The sequence below is a fragment of the Symphalangus syndactylus genome, chromosome 17, assembly GCF_028878055.3.
Source record: "Symphalangus syndactylus isolate Jambi chromosome 17, NHGRI_mSymSyn1-v2.1_pri, whole genome shotgun sequence".
NCBI classification, from domain to species: Eukaryota; Metazoa; Chordata; class Mammalia; order Primates; family Hylobatidae; genus Symphalangus; species Symphalangus syndactylus.
Genome location: NC_072439.2, coordinates 60,405,896 through 60,419,469, shown reverse-complemented (window position 1 = coordinate 60,419,469; position 13,574 = coordinate 60,405,896). Strand labels below are relative to the sequence as shown.

Here is a 13,574-nt window from a genome sequence, read left to right as displayed (position 1 = left end):
AGTATTCATCATTTTCCCCTAAAAGAAAAAATGGCTCATAGGAAGACAGGTGACAGTTCCTTCTTTGCAATGTGCACATATTTTAGAATTGAATCCTAATATAATCTTAGCAACAAAGAGAAAATTATAATAAAAAAAGATTAAATAAAATGAGAAAATGAAAACTCAATTATAATTTTCTTAAACTCCAAATATTTTGCTTGGCTAGGAAACATGGATTAATTATTTAAAATATGTGAAAATGTATATAAATTACTTACCACATAGTAGATGCTCAATAAATGGCACTCATTATTTTAAATACTTCATGAATCATATTTTTATTAAGCATTTTATAAAATGATCTGATATTCCTTTCAAAAGCTCTCTTACACTAAACTAGAATTTTTACTTAATATAAAATGCATAAAAGCTATATTTTTCATTTCGTTACATTATTTCTTTCACTATCTGAAATCCAAATTAATCACATTTCGGTAAATTTATTTACATAATGTTATTTTACTCTTATCCAAAAAAACAGACCTATAATTTCTCCTATAAGAAAAGGTTGACTATCAGTACAGATATTTTAATGGCCTAAATTTAAAGATATTAAAGGGTAATTAATTCTAAACAACTCATTGCATAATTTTACAACAGATAAATTAGTTATAATGATTTTAAAACCACTGAAAAAGACCCATATATCTAATATATAAGCAAGCATCTAAATCTTATACACTTGTCAGTCTTTCAATAATGAAGTCAGGGAAAACAAATTCACAGACACCCAAGTGAATTGGCAACTGTAAGTGACAGAAGCCCTTCTAAATCCTCTGTTTACACTGGGGATTAGTGGAGTAGATTTTGAGTTGCACATTGAACAGTCCATGGTCAAGGGAACCTGCTCCCTGTCAGCCCGCAGGGCATAAGGACAAAGCATGGTCCTGGTAGGAAGTGACCCATAAACGTATTCCTACCCAGGATTTATACAAAGCCAGTCTGCCTCACAGAAACTCCATATGACCATTAACTGGCCTGCAAGGCCTGCCAGGAGGCCTAATTACAGGTCCACAGAGCCCAATAACAAAAGCTGAAGGGCTTTAGCCTAGGGATGATCTGCTTTATACTGACTTGAGAGAGTCCATATAGAGGACCCAAAAGAAAGAGGTTTAGCTTTAAAATTCTCCCCAGAGATCCAGCATTGTACTCGAGTCTAGAAAGCCCACAAGCAACATACTTCAGCTAAGCTTAAATATATCACCCTCTCAAAATTAACATTCAACTACTGTCTGCTTAACATCTGCTCAAACATGGCAAGTTGCTGTGATATTGTCAGAATCTAGCTGATACCTTTTTTTTTCCTACTAAACATCATTAGGGTAAATAATAGCCACTCAAATATGAATGTGTGACTGATGTTAAAACAAACAACTTACATTTTTTAAGTAAAGCAATTTACTAAGAGATTCTCTTTTTTTTTTTTTTTTTCTAAGAGATTCTCTTTAGGACACACCAATTTTATCTTTTTGGATTAACAAAAAGCTAAAAACCACATTCATTGTTGGAAACCGGAAGTTAAATTAACATTAGGAATTTTATTTGTATCAAAGCTATTCAATTTGACATCGAATTTTTAAGTTTCCATAAACCATACTTGATTGAAAAAAAAAAAAAAAGCTTTAACTAATGTCCAAGTCAACTAAACTATTTAAGGCTTTATTCATTTGTTTTGTTTTGTTTTAAAAGCACTGTTCTTGAAAAAGAGGGACTCCTCCCCAACTCATTTTATGAGGCGAGCATCATCCTGATACCAAAACCTGGCAGAGACACAACAAAACAGAAAATTTTAGGCCATATTGGATATTCCCTGATGAACACTGATGCAAAAATCCTCAGTAAAATACTGGCAAACCAAATCCAGCAGCACATCAAAAAGCTTATCCACCATGATCAAGTCAGCTTCATCCCTGGGATGCAAGGCTGGTTCAACACACTCAAATCAATAAATGTAATCCATCACATAAACAGAACCAGCGACAAAAACCACATGATTAACTGAATAGATGCAGAAAAGGTCTTCGATACTATTCAACACCCCTTCATGCAAAAAACTCTCAATAAACTAGGTGTTGATGGAATGTATCTCAAAATAATAAGAGCTATTTATGACAAACCCACAGCCAATATCATACTGAATGGGCAAAAGCTGGAAGCATGCCCTTTGAAAACCGGCACGAGACAAGGATGCCCTCTCTCACCACTCCTATTCAACAAAGTATTGGAAGGTCTGGCCAGGGCAAGAGAAAGAAATAAAGGGTATTCAAATAAGAAGAGAGGAAGTCAAATTGTCACTGTTTGCAGATGACATGATTGTATGTATAGAAAACCCCATCATCTCAGCCCAAAATCTCCTTAAGCTGATAAACAACTTCAGCAAAGTTTCAGGATACAAAATCAATATGCAAAAATAACAAGCATTCCTATACACAAGTAACAGACAGAGAGCCAAATCATGAGTGAACTCCCATTTACAAATGCTACAAAGAGAATAAAATATCTAGGAATCCAACTTACAAGGGATGTGAAGGACCTCTTCAAGAACTACAAACCACTGCTCAAGGAAATAAGAGAGGACACAAACCAATGGAAAAAAAAAATTCCATGCTCATGGATAGGAAGAATCAATATCATGAAAATGGCCATACTGCCCAAAGTAATTTATAGATTCAATGCTATCCCCATCAAGCTACTATTGACTTTCTTCACAGAATTGGAAAAAACCACTTTAAAGTTCATATGGCAACAAAAAAAGAGCCCATATAGCCAAGACAATCCTAAGCAAAAAGAACAAAGCTGGAGGTATCATGCTACCTGACTTCAAACTATACTACAAGGCTACAGTAACCAAAACAGCATGGTACTGGTACCAAAACTGATACATAAACCAATGTAACAGAACAGAGAACTCAGAAATAATGCCACACATCTACAACCATCTGATATTTGACAAACCTGACAAAAACAAGCAATGGGGAAAGGATTTCCTATTTAATAAATAGTGTTGGGAAAACTGGCTAGCCATAAGCAGAAAACTGAAACTGGACCCCTTCCTTACATCTTATGCAAAAATTAACCCAAGATGGATTAAAGACTTAAACATAAGACCTACAACCATAAAAACCGTAAAAGAAAACCTAGGCAATACCATTCAGGACATAGGCATGGGCAAAGAATTCAAGACTAGAACACCAAAAGCAATGGCAACAAAAGCCAAAATAGACAAATGGGATCTAATTAAACTAAAGAGCTTCTGCATAGCAAAAGAAACAATCAGAGTGAACAGACAACCTACAGAATGGGAGAAAATTTTTGCAATCTACCCATCTGACAAAGGGCTAATATCCAGAATCTACAAGGAACTTAAACAAATTTACAAGAAAAAAACAACCGCATTAAAAAGTGGGCAAAGGATATGAACAGACACTTCTCAAAAGAAGACATTTACATGGCCAACAAACATACAAAAAAAAAGCTCATCGTCACTGGGCATTAGAGAAATGCAAATCAAAACCACAATGAGATACCATCTCACACCAGTTAGAATGGCCATATCAAAAAGTAAGGAAACTACAGATGCTGGAGAGGATGTGGAGAAATAGAAATGCTTTTACAATGTTGGTGGGAGTGTAAATTAATTCAACCATTGTGGATGATAGTGTGGCGATTCCTCAAGGATCTAGAACCAGAAATACCATTTGACCCAGCAATCCCATTACTGGGTATATACCCAAAGGATTAAAAATCATTCTCCTATAAAGACACATGCATATGTATGTTTACTGCAGCACTGTTCACAATAGCAAAAACTTGGAACCAACCCAAATGTCCATCAATGATAGACTGGATAAAGAAAATGTGGCACATATACAACATGGAATACTATGTAGCCATAAAAAAAGATGAGTTCATGTCCTTTGCAGGGACATGGATGAAGCTCGAAACCATCATTCTCAGCAAACTAACACAGGAACAGAAAACCAAACACCACGCGTTCTCACTCATAAGTGGGAGTTGAACAATGAGAATGCCTGCACACAGGGAGGGGAACATGACACACCGGGGCCTGTCGGGGGGTGGGTACTAGGGGAGGGATAGCATTAGGAGTAATACCTAATGTAGATGACAGGTTGATGGGTACAGCAAACCACCATGGCACGTGTATACCTATGTAACAAATCTGCACGTTCGGCACATGTATCCCAGACCTTGAAGTATAATTTTAAAAAAATGAAATAAATAAAAGCACTATTCTTAATTCCTGATAATGTCTTTTAACTGCATAAGCATACTGGTATGAGGAGGACATGAGGCTCAACTTCTTTAATTACCTCATAAAACCACTTTGGTAATGACATAAAAAACTACTCCTCCTAGCCAACATTTATAGAATGCTCAGTTATGTGCTAGCTGCTAAAGACTTCATTAAATTATTTATAAATCTCTATAAGGTACACATTATTGTAATTCCCATTCCCAATCTCTCTATAGACTTTATTAAATTAATTAATTTATAAATGTCTACAAGGTACATATTATTATTATTATTCCCATTCTGTAAATAAAAAACTGAAGCTCGGCAGGTTTTAATAATTTTCCTATGGTTTCATCAGTAAAGATGAGAGCTAGGAATGGCACCCAAGCCACCTGACTTGAGGACTTCACCACCATACAATATTGTCTTTCATACTTACTGCTAACATGAACTGAATACTTACTATGTATCAGGTACTGCTCTAAGTGTTTTACAAATATTAACTCATTTAAATCCATAACAACAACCCATTAGTTATGTACTATTAGTATCTCTGTTTTATAGATGAGGAAACTACAGGACAGTAAATAAAAAGTGATCTGCTCAAGCTCACAGTTGTTAGTGAAACAATAAAAATCTGGACTACCAAAACACAATCAAGCATAAGCCTATATAGGGAAAAAAGAAGTCTGTAAACTATTTATATGAAATAAAAATTAACGTTTCAAGCTCCTGCTCTTTTTGGGGGGTTTGCCCTAACATGAAAGGCTCTCTCACAATAAATCAGGACTATTTCTCAGAGCCATAGATAGTGAGTGGTCAGAAACCTACAGACAAAATCTCTTTCAGCTTTAGATCAGGGTAAAGCTGAGTAGCTTTCTATGTTCCCCGGAAACAGTACAACATTATCAAGGCAATCTCATTTGTAATTCTTTGAATTACACATATTTAACACTACAACGGACTTTAGAGAAGTGTTGGGACTTTTAAGGATCGCATGGCTATGAAGAGAAAGGGTCAGGACTTGGCTTCCAGGTACTTAATGGGCAACTAAGAGAATAAAATCTCAGTTTAACAGGCTGCAGAAAAATTGGGATGGGGTGAGGCACTTATGGCATATAACTCAGCAAAGCTTATTACCTGGATATAGTGTGTATAACTGATCTGTGTTTTGATAATACTTAACCAGTTTCTCTCCTAGGAAGGGTCCCTGAAATTCACATCCATAGCTAGGTGTTAGAAAAAAAATCATAAAACATTACTTTAGATTTTTCAAAGTTATAAATTTAGCTACTATAAACACTCTACATAGTTAAGGAAAATAACTTATTGTTCCTAAATGATGCTTTAATCCTTTTGTGGTATCAATAAGAAAACTTACTTCAGAATCAAAGGCTTACTTGAGGATAGAAATTATTTTAAGATAATTGTAGAATGAAGTATTACAGAGTAAGGTTATGCATTTTGTAATATTATCTATTGCCTTTCTTTCTGCCTAACATAACTCAGGTATTTAATTTATGAATTAGAAGTAGCTTGCGGGCTGGGCGCGGTGGCTCACGCCTGTAATCCCACCACTTTGGGAGGCCGAGGTGGGCAGATCACTTGAGGTCAGGCGTTAGAGAGCAGCCTGGCCAACATGGTGAAACCCCGTTTCCACCAAAAATACAAAAAATTAGCTGGGTGTGGTGGCACGCACCTGTGATCCTAGCTACTTGGGATGCTGAGGCAGAAGAATCTCTTGAACCTAGAAGACAGAGGATGTGGTGAGCCGAGCTTGTGCCACTGCACTCCAGCCTGGGTGACAGAGCAAGACTATGTCAAAAAAAAAAAAAAAAAAAAAAAAAGGACCTGGAGAGTCAGAAATCACTGGAGTTAAGTCCTGATTCCATCACTTATTAGCTCTGTAATTTTTTACAAGTCATTTAAGCTTTCAGAGTATTTGTAAACTGGACTTAATTAACGCTCCATGCAGTGATATGAGTCAAAAGATAAAGATTTATTAAAGTGCTTTAAAAACTATAAGGTACAATACAAAAGGTTGTAGATACTATGCAGAAAATGAAATACTGTTATGCAGAGATTTTATAAGTTGTTTTACCACATATGCCCAAAAAGAAATTTCTACCTTTTCTTATAACATTAGAAATATAATTTGAAAGGTGCATGTGTCAATTCTATTAAAAGTAAAATATAGAGGAGGCTTCAGAGAAAATTGTGTTACAGGTATTGTCTTCTCATACTGATAAAAAATATCTTTTGGAAAAATCTCTCTTCCAAATTCTTTAGACCCATGAACACATTTGGGATAAGATGATAATACGTTTTTGCAGAAAATCTAGATAATGTTTGGAATGGGGCTATCAAGACAAAGGCAAGAGCAAAAGTGATGGAGACAAAGGAGTCCTTACTTAAACTTCCTATTTTCCCTCCATCCTTTGTGAAATAATCATGTTTTACTGTCTTTCCTGTCAAGTGCTGTCTTAAAGTTTAACTGTAAAAAGTCAAGTTATGTCATATATCTTCTGCTTTTGAAGCTAGGTAACATCTTAGTATATTTATTATAAAATCCATCAAACAGCAGTTAAAATGAGCACACCAGCATCTAAATGTTTTTCAGACAGCTAGATCCTCTGTTTCTCTACAATGACTTACTTACAAAAGATTAACAGCTAAAATTTTTTCTGATGCAGTACTACTATAGGTATTGTTAAAACTGCTGGGAAAGATGTAGAAGTTTTAAATATAATTTCTTTTTTTTTTTTTGAGACAGGGTCTCACTCTGTCACCCACACTGAAGTGCAGTGGTGCAATCACAGCTCACGGAACCCATGACTTCTCTCGGGCACAAGCAACTGTCCCACCTCAGCCTCCCAAGAGGCTAGGACCAGAAGCATGTGCCACCATGCCTGGCTAACTTAAGTATTTTTTTTGTAGAGACAGGGTTTTACCATGTTGCCTAGGCTGGTCTCGAACTCCTGGGCTCAAGTGATCCTCCTGTCTTGGCTTCCTACAGTGCTGGGATTATAGGAGTGAGCCACCATGTCTGGCTAAACATACAGTTCCTGAACTTTATTTCATTGGAAAAATAAGTACGACATTCATGAAACAACTAAATATTAATATGAGCAGTGTATGAATAAACATGAATATAAATGGTGTGCAAAGACAGGACTAAAAGAATTCAATGGAAAAGAGAAAGATTAGGTACTGGAATGGTCATAGAAATAAAGTGGAAATCTTGTTTTAGAAGAGTCTTGAAGTGTTTGGAGAGGGGGAAAAGGAAGAAAGAAGGCATTTATAGAAGAGAAAAACAATGTGCAAAGCTTACCAGGTAGAAAAGAATACAGGAAACTTGAAGACCAATGAAAAAAGCACAGTAATGAATTCTAGAAGATAAAGTTAGAAAAGTTTGTGGATCTACTGTACAGAACTTTAGAACCTTAAGCATAGAAACATAACACTGATTTTGTAAGCAACTGAGAACCACTGAGTAATTTTGAGCAAAGGAGTGGCATATGGTACCCAATGATGGCAGCAGTAGGCTGTCCACAGTGGGGGAGGCATGGGTGGTGGCGGCAGAAGTGGCTACAAGAGCAGCAATAATGATAGTCGGTCCCCTGTGTCCCATGTCCCCAAGGCAGCCGGCTGTGCTGCCTCCACCCTCCTATGGCTGGTTGAGACCCACCCCAAGGCCCAGAGCCTCTGTGGCTCTGGACCTGGCACCATGTCGCTGCTCTTGCCCACTGCTGCTGCAGGGAAGGAGGGTGCAGGAGCCGGGGCCATGCCTTGGGGTCCAGCGGTGCCCAATTCGAGGACCTGGCCACAACACAGCCGCCCTGCTGAGGACACTGGGTTCCTGCCAAGGGCTGCCTGGGGCCACGTCCCCAGGGTCTGTCTGCCCCACATCTGGGTGACTGCCGGGCCTGACATTCCCAATGGCCAGGCACACTCTGGGAGGCACCCTAGGCACCCCCAACTGCCGCCTTAATCAATAAAAGCTGCCAGATGGGTGAGGAGGAGCTCCGGGCCACCCTGAGAGCTGGGGCCACAGGCGGAGCTTGCGGAGACATCTCTCCTGCCCTGATCGACAGCCTGGGCCCACTGAGGACCTGGAACCCCTACCCCAGGCTACGAGGGGGCGCAGCTGGGGCTGCATGCTCCATGGAGCTGACAGAGGCCAGGAGCAGGCAGCAGCCTTGCCCTCCTGAGCATGGCTGCAGCCCCCAAGTTGGGGCTGTGGACCCAGGTCTCTCTGCACTCTTAGCTCAGAAAGGCCTCCGCCTTGCCCTTGCAGGCTTGAGGGTGCCTGCTCCTGCTGCCTGGCCTCTCTCCACTCCTGGCACCTGCTCCAATCTCAGGGGAGGGCTGGGGCCAAGCCCAGGTGCTGTCACAGCCCCTCCAGGTATGTGCACGCTGCATGCATGGGGCAGCATGGACACACCAGCCCTTTGCTGCCTTGGCCCCCTCCAGACTTTGAGCACTAACAAGCACAAGTTATGGCTGAAGCTGAAGCTGGTGGGTTGAGGGTGGCTGGGCGCTGGCCTGCCGGTGCCCCTTACTGCAAGCAGCCTGCGTGTCATGGATGGTGGCAGGAGGCAGAAGGTCTCTTGGGCAGAAGGGGACAGGTGAGGCCCTACCTTCAATCCAGAGAGGGCCTGAGGGCTGGCAGCTGGGCTGCCAGTCCTATGGACTGGGGCGGGGACTTGTGGTGCCTTTTCTGGGCCTGCCCATGGCTACCCATGGACCAATTAGTGTGTACTTCCTCCCCCTCTAAGGCCCATAAAAGACCCAGGCTCAGCCAGAGCAGAACAGAGGATGGAGAGAAGATGGGAGGACCAGCTACAGAGAGAGGCTACCTTCTCTGCTGAGAGCTGCAGAGACAAGGGGAGGACCTGCCTACAGAGAGGAGCCACCCACTCTAGGGCTTCCTCTCTGCTGAGAGCTGCAGACATGATGGGACGACCTGCCTCCAGAGAGGAGACATCCACTCTAGGGCCTTCTCACTGCAGAGAGCTGCAGACCATGGGATGACCAGTAACAGAGAGGAGCTACTCTCTCTGCTGAGAACTGAACACTTGTTTGTACAACCTGCCTAGCAGAGAGGAGCTACTCTCTGTTAGAAGCTGAACCCTCATTAGGATACTCTGGCTGTGGAAAGAGCTACCCTCTGCTGGTCCCCTCTGAGCTGTTCTATTGCTCAATAAAGCCCCTCTTCATCTTGCTCACCCTCCACTTGTCTGTGTACCTTATTCTTCCTGGTTGCAGGACAAGAACTCAGGACCCAATGAATAGGGAAGCTAAAAGAGCTATAACACAAACAGGACTGAGACATGCTCCTTGCTCACCATGTTGCAGGCAAACAGAAGGAGAGAAGAGCTGTGGTGCTTTGGGAAGCTCAGACCCGGAAGCTCCTAGAACCAGGACTGTGGCTCCCTCCTTGGGATCCTGCAGTTCCTGGGATCTTCAAGCTTCCAGTGCCACCGTGTTCCCGGATGCCAGCTGTGGAAGCTGCTTGTAGTGTGCCTGGACCAGCTGCAGCCTCTCAGAGAGCTGGTGCCTGTGCTGCTACCTGCTTTGCTGCAGCAGCCGCACCGAGTTTTCCAGCCAGAAAAGCAACACTCCAAAGATCTGATAACACCAAAGAATCATCTAGTAGTGGTGTCCATAAAAATCAAGATGAAATACAAATTTTCTTGTGGCTACCACTTTTCAGGCTCTGGGTTAGGTATTTCAGGTGTTATTATTTTCATAACAGCCCTGCATGGTCATGGTAGTTATTATCTTTCCCTCTTACAGATAAAGAAATTATGGTAAAGAGAAGCCCCCAAATACAAATACTTTCAAAAAGGTAACTTAAATGTGTGATATGGTATAGTTGAGGCAATAGGGAACTGTTTTATACACTGCTATTGGTGCAAAAGCAAAATGGTCCAGCTGCTATGGAAAATGTTTTGTGGTTTCTCAAAAAATTAAACATAGAATTACCAAATGACCCCACTATCACCCTCCTAGGTATACACCTAAAAAATCTCCAAACAGGTACTCAAACAAGTACATATACACACATATTCAAATGTACTCACAATAGAATAAAGGTAGAAACAACCCAAATTTTATCAATGGATTAACAAGTTGTGTGTGTGTGTGTGTGTGTGTGTGTATATATATATACACACACATATACTAAATGAAGGAAGCCAGACACACAAGGTCACAGATTACAGGATTCCATTTATATGAAATATCCAGAATAGACAAACACAGGCAGAGGAAGAATGGTGGTTGTCAAGGGCTTGGGGGAAAGGAAACTGGGGAGAAACTGCTAGTAGGTAAGGGGTTTCACTCTGGAGTGATGGCAATGTTTAGAACTAGATAGAGATGATGGTTGTACAACACTGTGAATGTACCGAATGCCACTGAATAGCTCACTTTAAGCAATTATGATTAATTTTGTGTTATGTAAATTTCACCTCAATGAACTAGAAAAAAACACACATCTGTCATATTTGATTAAAAAAACCCTCTGTTATGGCTAAACAATAAACATTGAACTGCTCAAAGTTACAGAACAAGTGGTGATGGCAGGCTTAGGATCTGTCCACTATTTATTAGTGTCTCGCTAGAGAAGTAATATAATTGAAGCAGGAAGCCAATTAGGAGGTAATGGAATAAGCCATGAGTGAAATGTTTGGCATCTAGACTAAGGAGATGGCAGTGGGAGAGACAATAAAGGGATAAATAGAAAACAATTTTCAAAATCAGAATAATTAAGTCTAGGTGAATTATCGCCTATAAAAGAGTCAAAGAAAATGTTCAAGATTTTGAACCAAAGTACAAATATGTAATAGTTTAGCACATATAAAGTATGTTCCTAACCCAAATACAATAAAATCTCAGACTCAAATTTATGTTTGATATAATAATTATAACACCCTATAGTTACATTTTGTTTAATCTTATTTTAATCCTTCATATGCCTTTCAGAATCACACCACTAAAAATCATGGCTAAATATTCGAAACAGATTTTAATTCCAAACCAATAACATTATTAACATTTACTAATATAATCAATTATGATGCAACAGTTAAATATAAAACTTTCTTCTGGGACTCAGAGCTAGAGGAAACAACTAAGTCTAATAGTAGGATTTCTACATATTAACCTTATCTATCAAGTTATGCTGCTTGTAAGGATAAAATTAATCCTGCCTCAAGAATCTAGCATAAGGCCTGAAGTCTTTGCCCATGGCCACTTTTAAGGCCCCCAAATCAAGGTGTTTTTCCTAGGAACCTAAGTGAACTCCAATGTGACAACGGGTACTACTAGACTTCCCTATCCATTTATCTCAACCTTGAGACTAGGCTGGACTGCAAAACTTACCAGACAGGTCTCAAGTTCTTCTTATTTGTTTATTTGCTTATTTTTAATAACATAATGAACACCTTAAAATTCATCACCAAAAAGAGAACTAGAACCTTGACAGTAAGTTGCCTATGTACTCTTCCCCTACCTATCCATCTACTTGCCCTCTACTATGCCACAAGTTCTCATTAAAAACAATGCTGGATATTTTTCGAAAAGGTGTAATATGTTATATCATATTATACAGCAATATATTCATGGAACTGGTATCAAAAAGCAATTCTAGTAAAATGATTACTTAACCAGTGGCAATGAAAAGTAGCACAAGGCTTTATAAAACAATTCAGCAAAAATGTACAAAAAGCCATTCTATTAAATTGGTGCAAAAGTAACTGAGGTTTTGCCAAAACCGCAGTTACTTTTGGACCAACCTAAAATGTTAATACACTCTGACCTCATAAACTCATTTCTATAGTAACAAATCCTCCCAAAATAAAATAGAATATGACTAACACAATGTATAAGAGGGTGTTCATTACAGTGTTATTGGTAAGAGGGAAAAGTTGAACAACATAAATATTCAATAAAAAAGAGTGACTTAAAAACTTGAATATTTAGCTAAGGTCTGTCTTTTGCTTATCTGGCCTAGGCCAAAATAAATTTTTTAACTTGAAAATTGTCATAATTTTGGATGTTTCTCAAATTCACAGAATCTAGCTCTTTATCCTTAGATACAATTTAGAACATTGAAGTTAAATGTGAGGGATGAAAACTCAGATGGATATAAGCAAGTTATACACTGTGAGGTCTGAAGTATCACATCTATTTTCTAATGTGCTTCAAAATCATACTAAATATTTTTTAAAAACTGAATAAAACTATGAAATAAAATTATTTAAAATTGCATTCATGGAAACAAATGTTTTCTGTGCTAGGCAACATAAATATTTTCCTTCAAAGGAAGGGTTTACTCAATTATGAGCTGGAATACTCAATTATGAACTGGAAATATTTTTTCAAAGCAAAATGCCATGCATATTATGTAAATGATATAGAATCAAATTAATTAGATTTATCCTACAGTATATTTTGAGTGAAAATGTTAAAAAAAACCATTAACAATAAAATTTTAGTAAGTAATGTTTTCTACATAAAAAGAAAACAAATAAGATAAAAACATAAACTATAAATTATTTTTAGAGTAATAAGGAGGAGTATAGAGACACTTCATCAAAACTAAAACATTTGCCAATCTTTTTACCTACATGGTAAGTTACTCTATTAATAATTCAGGAAGCTAGTATATCGATCATACTGGAGTTCCCAATCTTTAGACTGTGGACACTTTAAATAAGAATACAAAGAGCTGATGCAAGCGATCCTTGAATCAATATGCACATACGTATTTTCTTGATCAATGAATCCTAAAAATATAACTATTATCATTTGGTGGTCTGAAATTACTTTTGATGTTACAATAGAATTCTCATTTTTCCAGCTTGAAATTATGAGCTCTTTATAGTAAAAAATTTTTAAGAAATATATACAGTAGTCCCCCATCATCTGCAGCTGCAGTTTCATTTTCTGTGGTTTCGGTTACCTGCGGTCAACTGTGGTCCAAAAATAGGTGATTACAGTACAAGATATTTTGAGAGTGAGAGAAAGAAACCACATTTATATTTATTAAAGTATATTATTATAATTGTTCCATTTTATTATTATTAATCTCTTACCTAATTCATAAATTAAACTTTATCATAGGTATGCATGTATAGGAAAAAATATAGCGTGTGTATATGTGTGTGTGTATCTAGATACAGATATAAATTAGATATATAGATAGATAAATATAGATACAGATACAGGGTTTTGTACTACCCATGGTTTGAGACACCAACTGGATGCTTGG

At 38.4% G+C, this 13,574-nt stretch overlaps 1 protein-coding gene across 6 annotated transcripts in view; it reads right to left on the bottom strand.

Moving 5' to 3' along the window:
- Positions 1 to 13,574, bottom strand: part of RSRC1 (arginine and serine rich coiled-coil 1) — a 442,527-nt gene that overhangs the window by 168,679 nt on the left and 260,274 nt on the right. The window lies entirely within an intron of this gene.